We start from the raw sequence: 12,229 nt of genomic DNA, 5'->3' as shown, positions 1-12,229 counted from the left end.
AACCAAAGAAACTAAAGATGTCAAATATAAACACTACGTTGTGTTTAACAGCTCAAATTCACAGTGTATCGCCATAATTTAGTCCACAAGCAAATAAAAGTGGATTAAACCCGAGACGAATCCCAGTGGGCAGCACATCGGTGGACCGTCAAAAATAATCCATAAAGTCTCTTTATTTCTCCTGTCTCTTTATTTGTGACCTCATTGTGTCGTGTTCTGCTTCATATCAGCTGCTTTCTGCCTGTTATCTGTTTGCTTCTCTCCTCCTCCGTGTGCCCACATGTGCAGTGTTTCATTTAAAAGATGAATTCACAATACAGCTCTTATTATTGTTTCTGTCTTAATCACTACGACCGCTAGGTGTCGCCTAGCAACAAAACGTCATAACGACCACAGACGACCTGTAGGCTCATATTTTTTTTGTTGTTTTTGTTTTTTTTACAGGACATCTCTGCTCTGACAGTTGTTGTTACATCTGACCGCCGCACAGGCTGCAAAGTGTCTTGCGTTACTATGACAACCAGCTGCCATGAGGTGTGATGTCATCAGCTCTGACACAACAGCAGATTTAGCAGCGTTTCCAATACAGTGCTTCTGAAATTGCTTCTTTTTTTTCTCTTCTGTTCATGTAAATGTTTTTTTTTTTTTACATTGCAATGAAACCTTATTAGAAATGTCCTCAAGGCGTCACAGCACCTGTTGTCACAGGTGAAAATGTTCTGTGTAGACAACCTGTACCTTCAACTGCACACAACTTTTTATTTAATTTGTTTTTTTATATCACTGGATCATCCCACTGTTTACTCAGTCATCTCTCATCTCATCTGACTGGGAGGTAGGAACAGTTGTGCATCAGGTATTTCTGTCCGTTCTGTCCATGTTTTTAACTTCTCACTGTTTCATTCCACTTTGTTTGTGCTGCAGAGACGCTGAGCGGCGTCTCCTGTTATCTGTGTCCAGAACTCCCTTGTCAAGATGCTGCTCTTCACTGAAGTGGACCTCTCTGTGTGAAACAGAGAGGAGCGCTGCCAAACAGCAAAAGAAAGAAATGCAAACTTGTCGTTTGAGCCTCCTTAGTGCTTCATTTCATCTTTTGCCAGAGATCACCGCGGTTCACAAGGCAGACTTTGGAATGGGGCCATCGCCTTGGTTTCCTAGATTTGCATGGCTGTCCAGACGTCAGCAGCAACCCCCTCCCTCCCTCCCTCCTCGCCGGCCACCTGCCACGCGGAGGGCCTTGCCATCCCCATACCACCCACCACCGACCCACGGGCCTGGCTTTAATGCGGTGCAGCAGTCCTTCCTCCCATCCCCCTCTCCTCCTCTTATCCATGCTGCCTCCCTGCAACACCTCAGCTCGGCTCCCACAGCACATTGTGTCCTTGAGGACTCACTAACTACAGGCACCCCTTCCCCCACCCATGCACTCTCTCCCATTGCTATTCAGCGTGTTTAAGTCTGCGCTAATAATTCAGCTCTAATCGGACTGATACAAACACTCCAGTTATTTCCAGTAACCGCCTCGACCACATGTTATCTTTGTTTAAGTGGGATTGAAATCAGAATGAATAAGCTGATTAATTCTTGTCAATCGTGTCAAATTTCTTCTCACAGCTCGGGAAGCGGAGAAACGTACGTTCGCGTTTACGTCAAGAATGAGGTCATGCGCAGAAACGACACAGCCAGAAAGTAATCTGGTTAAATCGTTTACAAGGTACAAATTTTTCTTTTGATCAGTTTATGTAAAGGTTTAAAATCAGCAATCTGCAACTGATTCTGCTTCTGTTTCAGATATGTGGAGTATTTTCATTTCATTAAGGTTTTTAAACAGATTAATCTCAAGTCTGTTGGTGAGTAAATTCATGTGAGTGTAAAATGATGAGCACAAACTAGACCCCTGCCATTTTCTGTCTTGTTTGTGGCATTTAAGATGCAGCATCGAGGCTGGAACACATTAACCTGATTATCGCAGATATGCAGGTTATTCTGGAAACTGGGTAACTACGCTTTTTTTTTTTTTCACAGTCTCTTGTGACTATTAATAAACTTTAATCTGGTTTCAGAATGTTTCTTTCCATCCGTTGATTCTGTAGCTCTGTGACTTTGAAAGCAGATTGTCAAAGCAAAGTTTCAGGGAGGCGATGTAACCAGGGGGGAAAAGGTAGTTAGATCTCATCTATAATGATACACGATCATTTATTTGTTTTTTATAAAGCAATGTTAAATGTATAATGTTTGCTTCTGACCTGAGGTGAAGTAGAAGCATCAAGTAGCAGAAAATAGAAACTACTACTACTCAAGTACGAATACCTCAAAACTGTACAGTGCAGTAAGTGAGTAAATGTATTTACTGTTGTTACTTTCCACCGCTGACTAGCTCCTACAGCTAAGTATGAAACGGTTTGATTTCAGTGTAATCTGATTTATTGGGAGTTGTATTGGGTTTTCAGCTGTCTGAGAAATACAACTATCTCTGGCACAATCTTATTAATCTATTTGAGAAAGTCTGTATTAAAAATAATGGTCAGATATACAGTGTTATTACCAAACAGCACAAACCAGAAACCAAACTACAGGATACAGGACAAAATGGAGGCTACAGTGAGTCGCTATCAGAAAGCAACAAGCTGGGCCGGGGCTAGCTGGTTAGCATGCTAACTTTAAAAGACGTGATAGAGAGTTAACTTTGGCGTTGCTTTCCACCTGTTGGCGAGTAAAGGAAGGAAGTTTGATGTTTAACGTGCAACGTGACTAGAGAGTAAACAGCTGTTGATGCTAACTCTAGCTATGCAGCAATAGCAAAACTTACAAATAGCGCCTTTCGGTAGCCATGCTAGCTGCTCTGTGAGGTTGTATTATGGCACCGTGTTACTTTGAGCTAAATGTTAGCTTTAGCATGCTAACATGCTCACAATGAGAAATCTAACATGCTGAGGTTTATTTTTTAATTTCTACCATATTAATCATCTTAGTTTAGCGTGTTAGCATGGTATAAGTCTAATCAGGAAAGAACTGAAAACATTTTATTTTTCGGTTTTTAAAACAAAAAAGAGGATTTCCACATTTTATGAGGCATTTATTCTGTTTAAGACAAAAGATGAGTGAACATAAAATTAATACCCCATCTGACTTTTACTGCAGTTGTGCTGGTTTACAGTTCAGGGGGTGAAAATAACCATATCAATGGTTGTAGATGACAGACTTTTCTCATTGTGGACATTTTGACTCGTTAAACAGGTGATGGCTCAGTTCCTATGAAATGTACCAGGTAGCTATATCAATGGGCACAGCACACACAGTACCAGGGCTCTGGAAACTGGCCCCACCTAAATGGAATACGGCCATTAAATACGTTGTTAATTACATCTGTGCTGACGAGCCGTGGCCAGTACAGTTGAACTGCCCGGATATCTATGCAGTAAAGCTGGTGACTAACATGTTATTGTTGAGTTAAAATGACACAACCAATAGCAAAGATGGCAACAGCTACAAAAACAAAAAGAAACTGAATATTAACACTGCATTCATGCTGTGTCAGCAGAATGAAAATAACAGGAAAACTCATTATTATTCCATCCTTGGGGCACTGACACATTATTCCACAGTGGCTACCTGATTACCATGTATTCATATGTTAAACAAAGCCCAAATTACATATTTTTATTTTTTATTTTATTATTTAAGTGAAATGAAATATGCAAAGTAGTGGTTTGTGCTGCCATATTTTGCCAAAGGTTTGTTGACACTTCTGTTTTTCTTGTCAACAGTTGAGAAATTCCCGAAATAGCCGAATTACGACAGAAAACTTCTGATTTTGTACAATAGCAACATGAATAAACACAGTGACATTCACTACACTGGTTAAATGCAGGTACTTAAATTCAAATTCCAAAATGCACATTTTAAATGATTGTTTACATCCAGTCTTCTTCACTGCCTTTTATTAGTCTATGTGTCGCTTTGTGTCTTGCTGAGTTTACAGCCACCAGCTGTCAATCAGCAGGACAAAATGACTCAGCAGGATGTGAATCACACTACCTGTTTGTGTGCTCATGCGTGCGTCTGTTGTATGTTGTGCATATGTGCCATACACACAAAACAGAGACCCACGTGTAATTGTACCACAGCGGTACTAGCAGACAGCAACATCCGCAGGGTACCTATTAAAGTAAGTATACGAGCGCTCTTATTTTGAGGTGCTGCATTGGACTGAGGGCTGGAGCCTGTGTCTCCATTGTCTACCTGGTCTTTGTGGAGAATGCCTCCACGTTCTTTTTCTTTTCTCCAATTTCAACAACAAAACTTGAAGGAGAATGCTCTTTGGCCTGGACTCTCGCTGGAACTTAAAGTCCCTCCCACGACTGACTCGATCCCACGTGGCAGCTGACAGTCTTTTATATGACAGCCTTTTATACTCTAATACAGAGCAGCAATCAAACCGAAAATAAAGAAAGGGTCTGGTTTTAACTCCAGCAGCTCTGCAAACACCTCAGAGACCTGATTTCAGTAGTTGAGTCAGGCTCTTCCCCCTGCCCCCAGTGAGCAAGTGCAAAGAAAGGCCTTTTATTGACACAGCTTGAAAAAAAGAAAAAAAAAAGAGAGACTTGTCAAAAAAGCAAGTGATGTGAAGCAGTCAATACTCTCTACTCCCTCAGCTGAGGCCTGATTGTCTCATGAGCTCTGCTCTGTAAACAGACGTCCCTATAGAACCAGGCGACCGGCACCGGAGCAAAAACATAAAATAAGATAATGGAGAAAAAAAAAGCATCCCTGTGAGAACGGCTGGCTAAAAATATATCCTCTCTGTGCCTCTCCAAGGTCACTCTGTCATTTTGATTTGATTGGAACACAGCAGTCACAGCCATCCTCCTCCTGAGCCTCGCTAACAAGCGTGGCATTACTCTGCCAGCGATTGCTCAAACATCTTCCACATCTGAAGCACTTGTTATCCTCTTAGATTAATTTTGCTTCCTTGCCTGAGCCATAATGCATTTCATCTGTTGAACCAGGTTGACCAGGTCCTGCAGACTTGATCCTCTTTTGAATCTAATACACTACATCTGTTTTTCTCATTCAAGGACGGATGTGGAGAATTATTCTGCAGACTTTTATTCGCTTTTCAAGTCTTACGAACATTTGTATGTTTGTTTGCAAGTGTTACCTGAGGACAGTATTTTTAAGAGGAACTAACAAATGCTTTTTCCTGTAGATATCCTTGATGTTTGTTTACACTGGTGGCTGTTTGCCTTCTGATGATCATCAACTGGAGGTCATAGTCTACCTGGAGTTTTATTGAACACGTCACCTTGTAAATTTATGACAAGTTTGCACGGCTGAGTCACTGTTGCCACAAGAGGATGCCTCTAATATTTAAAAAGCGATGACACTTCTGTGTAAATATTAGTAGAGGAAAAAACTAAAATATAAGAAAAGGTTTCTGAAACTGAGTTCAGCCGACGTCTGCGGTATCCATATGAACATAAGACAAGTAGCGGGAGCCATGTGCTGCACCATGAGTCAGACGAGCTGGCTTACGGGAGATGGTGGTGGGGGGGTTTTCAGATGTGTGTTTCAGAGGTGTGATACACATGTTGACTCAGGCATCTGAATTCACACTGCTGATGCAACTTTTAAACCTACAACCCCGTAGCTTTAAAAAAAATCTGGGTAAAGCTGCTGTTATATCGGCAGGTCATGAGTTCACACGCTCAACGTACTGTGTGCACTGTGAGATATTCCCCTGCTTCACGCACATGTGGCACGACTCTGACACGTGTGTGCACACACACACAACGCTACTGTCACTAATGGACTTGTGTCTCATCAAGCCTGACAATAACAAAGCCTGCTTTTATAGTCAGGGAGTGAGTGAAGAGATCATGAGGATCGCTTGGTTAATCTATTACAGCCAAAGTACCTTTGAGCAAGAGCCCATGAATACAACGCTGAGATAAAGGCAGCTGCTGGAACGTTTACGTCCACAGTTACTGTGAGACAAAGCAACACGCAGTTTATTCCCTTGTTGTTTTGTCTGTCCCCGTAAAAGTCAGATAGTACTTCAGTCTATGGGCTGTGCATTTGTGATTGCTCCTCTATGACGACACCCGGCCACAGGAAAAACAAAACACAACGTGACGTGCTGTGTGTGGGAGAGGCTGGGAGGAGGGAAGCAAAGTTTCTGCATGGTAAGAAGACTTAGTCAGCCACCTCCGTGCAGCTTAGCTGGCTGATCAACACTCAGTCACAGCTGCTGCTGCTGCTGCTGCTGCTGCTGCTGCATGCATGGTTATGTTTGTGCTAAATCAACCACACAAATAAATCTTGAGATAAGAAGTAGAAGAAAAAAAAAAGAACTCTCCACAGATGTTTGTTGCAAAGACTGAACAGAAGAACAGAACCGGATATGTGACATGAAACTCGTATCAGAAAGGGGAAGCAGGCTGTGAAAAGTGTTGGAAGTTGAGTTTTAATTTTAATATGTTTGCGAAACAAGCCGTGTGCTAATCTGATCTAGAGGAGGTCTTTTTTTTTTTTTTTTCAAGAACTAAGCTGAAGCAAGTGTCAATAATCAAACTGTGAGTCATATCATCAAAAAGAAAATAAATAAAACCGTAAAAATCTGAGTTTTCATTCACGTATTTCTGCCACACGCTATCCAGTTTTCTCCTAGTTTCAATTTCTTATACTTCCTCTTCCTCCTGTTTGTACTCGTGTATTAAATCCATTTATTTAAGAGGATTTGGTAGATTTTGGTGGCAAATACCATTTGATGAAGGTACTTTGTTGCCTTGACCCCCGCCCTGAATGGAGAGTAGTTGTGCATGTTCTGAATGGATGTGTGGTGTAGATAAATGGACAGGCAGGGACCCTGGCAGGAGAGCACAGAGCAGGCAGATTCATGGCCAGACAGTAGAAATCTGTCAGCCTCCTGGCAACGTGAGAGGACACCTGGAGGTAATGTAAGCAGCCCCTACCCCCCCCTCCTCTCTCTCTCTCTCTCTCTCTCTCTCTCTCTCTCTCTACCTACTTCTTCTTCTTCTTTCTCTTTATCTCTCTGTCTCATCCCTCTCCCACCCTCTCCTCGTGACTCATCACCAGAACCTTAATCACCAATGAGTGGGCACTGCCTGCTCTTCCACACGGCAGAAGGGCTGAGGAAAAACTGTGCTGATACACTGTTGCCCCCTGCTGGATGCTGGGTTGTATTGCAGTACTCCCACATGGCAAAGGGATTAGTGCTCGTTTTCACAGGAACAAAGAAGCTGTGTTTATGCACTTAAAAAAGGGGCACTCCACCAATGTTACACGTGTAAGTCAATTTACTAATGTACTAGTATTAATGTAATATCTAGCTTGTGAAAATGTCCTCCGGGGGTCTTGGGGAGTTTTTTTCCTTTCTGAAAAAACAACCCTGATGATGCCAATCTGAGTTACTTTGTCTCTATTGACCTGATGTATCTTCAGAGTTATCTCAGTTTGGGCTCTGAGAAAAAATAATAATAGAAAACATGAAGGACAAAATGTCATAAGTCAGTGTATATAGTAAGGCATAAAAAAAGTGACAGTATTGTAAGGCTTGTGGACAGTGCAGTGTAATGGTTTCCACTGAGAGCATGTTGAACCTGTGTGCTTCAAACACGTGGGCACTTAAATCTGTGTGAGTGTGACGGATGAAGAGTACAGCCACCCCGTCCACGGCCAGAAGGGGGTGCACGGCATGAGCTCCTCCAACCAACACAACTGGTGGCGAGCCATGGAGGACGTCTGAATTCAGCCCAGCCAGGAGCTGCTGCGCCACGATGAGCTCTGACATCATTACCAGGTCACACATAGCATGGACATGTGTGGATTCCTCTGCTGGTGGTCGTTGTGTTTCTTGTCTGGACCAAATGTGGTTGAATGAATGATGTAGAACTGTATGTACTGAATGTAGAACATTTCACCCCATGTAAGGATAAGACGGTCACAGTATGGTAAGAAGTTGCCAATAAAGCTAATGTGCATGTCTGTTCACTGTGGGAGGAAGGAGGGGTACTCAGAGAAAACCCACACAGGCACAGGATGAAAAACTCCACACATTAGGAACCCAAGCTGGGACATCAAAAAATGTCATAGTATAGTATGGGAAAAAATAACTGTATGATAAGGCATAAAATTTCATAAAAACGTATAATAAGGCATAAAAATGCAAAAAAAAACGACATGTATAGTAAGGCATAAAATTTTATAAAAAACATAGTATAGTAAGGCATAAAAACATCAAATAAGGTCATAGTATAGTAAGGCATAAAATTTCATAAAAAACATCATAGTATAGTCAGGCATAAAATATCAAAAAAAACATCACAGTATAGTAAGGCATAAAATTTTACGGAAAAACGTCATAGTATAGTAAGGCATAAAATTTTGAGAAAAAACGTCATAGTATAGTAAGGCATAAAATTTCATAAAAAACATCACAGTATAGTAAGGCATAAAATTTTGAAAAAAACCATCATAACATAATAAGGCATAAAATATCAAAAAAACAACATAGTATAGTAAGGCATAAAATTTCATAAAAAACATCACAGTATAGTAAGGCATAAAATTTCATACAAAATGTCATAGTATAGTAAGGCATAAAATTTTGAGAAAAAACGTCATAGTATAGTAAGGCATACAATTTTGAGAAAAAACGTCATAGTATAGTAAGGCATAAAATTTCATAAAAAACATCACAGTATAGTAAGGCATAAAATTTTGAAAAAAACCATCATAACATAATAAGGCATAAAATATCAAAAAAACAACATAGTATAGTAAGGCATAAAATTTCATATAAAACGTCATAGTATAGTAAGGCATAAAATTTCATATAAAACGTCATAGTATAGTAAGGCATAAAATTTCATATAAAACGTCATAGTATAGTAAGGCATAAAATTTCATATAAAACGTCATAGTATAGTAAGGCATAAAATTTCATATAAAACGTCATAGTATAGTAAGGCATAAAATTTCATATAAAACGTCATAGTATAGTAAGGCATAAAATTTCATATAAAACGTCATAGTATAGTAAGGCATAAAATTTCATATAAAACGTCATAGTATAGTAAGGCATAAAATTTCATATAAAACGTCATAGTATAGTAAGGCATAAAATTTCATATAAAACGTCATAGTATAGTAAGGCATAAAATTTCATATAAAACGTCATAGTATAGTAAGGCATAAAATTTCATATAAAACGTCATAGTATAGTAAGGCATAAAATTTCATATAAAACGTCATAGTATAGTAAGGCATAAAATTTCATATAAAACGTCATAGTATAGTAAGGCATAAAATTTCATATAAAACGTCATAGTATAGTAAGGCATAAAATTTCATATAAAACGTCATAGTATAGTAAGGCATAAAATTTCATATAAAACGTCATAGTATAGTAAGGCATAAAATTTCATATAAAACGTCATAGTATAGTAAGGCATAAAATTTCATATAAAACGTCATAGTATAGTAAGGCATAAAATTTCATATAAAACGTCATAGTATAGTAAGGCATAAAATTTCATATAAAACGTCATAGTATAGTAAGGCATAAAATTTCATATAAAACGTCATAGTATAGTAAGGCATAAAATTTCATATAAAACGTCATAGTATAGTAAGGCATAAAATTTCATATAAAACGTCATAGTATAGTAAGGCATAAAATTTCATATAAAACGTCATAGTATAGTAAGGCATAAAATTTCATATAAAACGTCATAGTATAGTAAGGCATAAAATTTCATATAAAACGTCATAGTATAGTAAGGCATAAAATTTCATATAAAACGTCATAGTATAGTAAGGCATAAAATTTCATATAAAACGTCATAGTATAGTAAGGCATAAAATTTCATATAAAACGTCATAGTATAGTAAGGCATAAAATTTCATATAAAACGTCATAGTATAGTAAGGCATAAAATTTCATATAAAACGTCATAGTATAGTAAGGCATAAAATTTCATATAAAACGTCATAGTATAGTAAGGCATAAAATTTCATATAAAACGTCATAGTATAGTAAGGCATAAAATTTCATATAAAACGTCATAGTATAGTAAGGCATAAAATTTCATATAAAACGTCATAGTATAGTAAGGCATAAAATTTCATATAAAACGTCATAGTATAGTAAGGCATAAAATTTCATATAAAACGTCATAGTATAGTAAGGCATAAAATTTCATATAAAACGTCATAGTATAGTAAGGCATAAAATTTCATATAAAACGTCATAGTATAGTAAGGCATAAAATTTCATATAAAACGTCATAGTATAGTAAGGCATAAAATTTCATATAAAACGTCATAGTATAGTAAGGCATAAAATTTCATATAAAACGTCATAGTATAGTAAGGCATAAAATTTCATATAAAACGTCATAGTATAGTAAGGCATAAAATTTTGAGAAAAAACGTCATAGTATACTTAGGCATGAAATTTTGAGAAAAAACGTCATAGTATAGTATGGCATAAAATTTCATAAAAAACGTCATAGTATAGTAAGGCAAGAAATTTCAGAAAAAACGACATTTTATGTGACCCATAAAATTTCATAAAAAACGTCATAGTATAGTAAGGCATAAAATTTCATAAAAAACATCATAGTATAGTAAGGCATAAAATTTCATAAAAAACATCATAGTATAGTAAGACATAAAATTTTGAGAAAAAACGTCATATTATAGTAAGACATAAAAACATCAAAAAACGTCATAGTATAGTAAGGCAAGAAATTTCATAAAAAACGACATTTTATGGTGACCCCATAAAATTTCATAAAAAACATCATAGTATAGTAAGGCATGAAATTTTGAGAAAAAACGTCATAGTATAGTAAGGCATAAAATTTTGAGAAAAAACGTCATAACATAACAAGGCATAAAATTTCATAAAAAACGTCATAGTATAGTAAGGCATAAAATTTTGAGAAAAAACGTCATAGTATAGTAAGGCAAGAAATTTCAGAAAAAACTACATTTTATGGTGACCCATAATATTTCATAAAAAACGTCACAGTATAGTAAGGCATGAAATTTTGAGAAAAAACGTCATAGTATAGTAAGGCATAAAATTTTGAGAAAAAACGTCATAACATAACAAGGCATAAAATTTCATAAAAAACGTCATAGTATAGTAAGGCATAAAATTTTGAGAAAAAGCGTCACAGTATAGTAAGGCAAGAAATTTCAGAAAAAACAACATTTTATGGTGACCCATAAAATTTCATAAAAAACATCATAGTATAGTAAGGCATGAAATTTTGAGAAAAAACGTCATAGTATAGTAAGGCAAGAAATTTCAGAAAAAACAACATTCTATGGTGACCCATAAAATTTCATAAAAAACGTCATAGTATAGTAAGGCATAAAATTTTGAGAAAAAACGTCATAACATAACAAGGCATAAAATTTCATAAAAAACGTCATAGTATAGTAAGGCATAAAATTTTGAGAAAAAGCGTCACAGTATAGTAAGGCAAGAAATTTCAGAAAAAACAACATTTTATGGTGACCCATAAAATTTCATAAAAAACATCATAGTATAGTAAGGCATGAAATTTTGAGAAAAAACGTCATAGTATAGTAAGGCATAAAATTTCATAAAAACATCATAGTATAGTAAGACATAAAATTTTGAGAAAAAACATCATAACATAACAAGGCATAAAATTTCATAAAAAACGTCAGAATAGTAAGGCATAAAATTTTGAGAAAAAACATCATAGTATAGTAAGGCATAAAATTTCATAAAAAATATCGTAGTATAGGAAGGCATAAAAACATCAAAAAACGTCATAGTATAGTAATGCAAGAAATTTCAGAAAAAACGACATTTTATGGTAAGGCATAAAATTTCAGAAAAAATGTATAATAAGGCATACTAACGTAATAGTGTAGTCAGACATATTGTAATAAGGCATATAATTTCATTAAAAAACATCTTAGTATAATCAGGCATAAAATTTCATAAAAAACCATCATAGTATAGTAAGGCATGAAATTTCATAACAAACAATGTATTATAGTAAGGCATAAAAATTCCAAAGTCATAGTATCGTCAGGCATAAAAATGTCATAGTATAGTAATGAAAGAATTTTCAGAAAAAACGTTATAGTATAGTAAGGCATGACATTTTGAGAAAAAACATCATAGTATAGTAAGGCACAAAATTTCATAAAAAAAATC

Source organism: Seriola dumerili, unplaced genomic scaffold (assembly GCF_002260705.1).
Source record: "Seriola dumerili isolate Sdu_G_001 unplaced genomic scaffold, Sdu_1.0 BDQW01000273.1, whole genome shotgun sequence".
Taxonomy (NCBI): Eukaryota; Metazoa; Chordata; class Actinopteri; order Carangiformes; family Carangidae; genus Seriola; species Seriola dumerili.
Note: the sequence above shows the minus strand (reverse complement) of the source record.